Source organism: Lactuca virosa, chromosome 4 (genome assembly GCF_052849685.1).
Source record: "Lactuca virosa cultivar CGN04683 chromosome 4, Lactuca_virosa_CGN04683_v6, whole genome shotgun sequence".
Lineage (NCBI taxonomy): Eukaryota > Viridiplantae > Streptophyta > Magnoliopsida > Asterales > Asteraceae > Lactuca > Lactuca virosa.
Window position 1 is genome coordinate 514,815,693 of NC_136429.1, and position 1,932 is coordinate 514,817,624.

The following is a 1,932-nucleotide window of genomic DNA, read 5'->3' on the forward strand; positions in this document are numbered from 1 at the left end:
AACCTTAACTGCCGTCACTTTTCCCCCGTTACCATCCATTTGACTTGTCAAAGGGAGGGTATTTTCGTCATTCCCTATTTTACTCCCTTTATTTAATTAATAAAATCCTCCTATAAGATCGATCCTATAAGATCGATGATACTACTGTGCTCAAGCTTTTATCCCCTTGTTCCCGTCTTCTTCACAAGCCCTAACACAGCCACTATTCACGTTTTCCCTCTGAAGAAATTAACAATGGTGTTGTGTTTTTGTGATAAAATGGCTATTGTTCGCACTTCATGGACCGACAAAAACCCAGGTCGACGTTTCTAGGGATGCCCTACTGAGGTAAGCAAATGGATTTTGTATTTGCATCATTATTCTCGCATTACATGTGAAGATCTGTGTTAGCTTATTTTTTTTTTAATTTTGAAGGGATCCAAGTGTCGCTTTATTGGGTGGTATGATGGTCCAATGTGTGAACGTTCAAAAGCCATCATACCTGGATTGCTGAGGACAATAAACAAATTGAAGGCTCAGACGACAAGACTCAAAATTTACCTGTTATGCAGTTGGATTTTCTTTGTGTATGTTCTATTTTACAAGTAGTTTGGAATGTAATAGTTTGGGTATGTAGTTTTTTGTTGAAGATGTAAGCAGTAAGCAATGTAATCTTTTGGTAAGTTGTATGAAAGTAGTACTTGTTCGAGATGTAACCAATGTAATCAATGTAAGACATGTTTTGCAACAAAATGTCAATGGAAGTTATATTTGGTATCTATATGTTGACCATTCCATTTGTGTATGATTTAAACATTGTAAAATATGCAATTAACATCAAATTGAACATACCATAAACCATATCATCCAATTGTATGATTTAAACATTGTAAAATATGCAATTAACATCAAATTAAACAAACCATAAAGCATAACATCCAATTATATGATTTAAACATTGTAAAATGTGTAATTAACATCAAATTAAACATACCATAAACCATAACATTAAATTTCTGATAAGTTTTTTCCCATACATCAAAATACAAACTAGACATGTCTGCATACTATCAAGTACCAAAAGGAATATCAATGTATCTTCCACACCAAAAGACATCAACTACATAACATACAATAAACATAAGCAATTGACATGTCAAACCCAAAAGACATCAAACTAGCTTCAAACCCCATCAATTTCCTACTTGGCCCTTGCAAGTTCTAGCATTGTGCCCTTTATTTTTGCACTTGCTGCAAGTTACACTAATAAACTTCCTTGTCAACTTCCCACTCCCACTAGTATCATGAGTTTGACTCCCACTAGCCCCATGAGTTTGACTCCCACTAGCACCATTACCATTCTCTCCCTTCTTCTGGCTTCTCTCCCCCTCAGATTGCCTTCTTTTTTTCTTGGGTCTCCCAGGCTAATTATGGTGCAGAGGAGGGGTGATTTTAATTGGACATTCACTTATAGGCCACATTGCTCTCCCTTTAATAGGCTCTACCTTATGGACATAAGCTGCTTTCCAAGTTTTAAGCCAATACACCCTGTGTACATAAGTGTGTAACTCTCCAATCTTCTCACCATTATCTGCTTTGTCATTTAGGAATGTTATGACATGTTTACAAGGGAGGCCAGTTAATTCCCACTTCCTGCAGCTGCACACCCTTTCTACCATGTCAACAACATGTTGATCCTACCATGGCCCTTTAACTTTGGTATTTGTCTGACCCATTCCACCTAGTTGTGTATTGAGATGCCAAATAGACATTTTTGTCCATAATCTTTGTTGCAGAAGGAGTTAGAGGCCCTTTACACTTATTTTGCACCTTGATGACATTGCAGATTCTTTTCATCATGTATTCCCTAATGTACTCCAAGCAAGTTATTAGTGGCTTATCCTTTCCTTCAATCAATTTGCTGTTGAAAACTTCACAAAGATTATTCAAAAG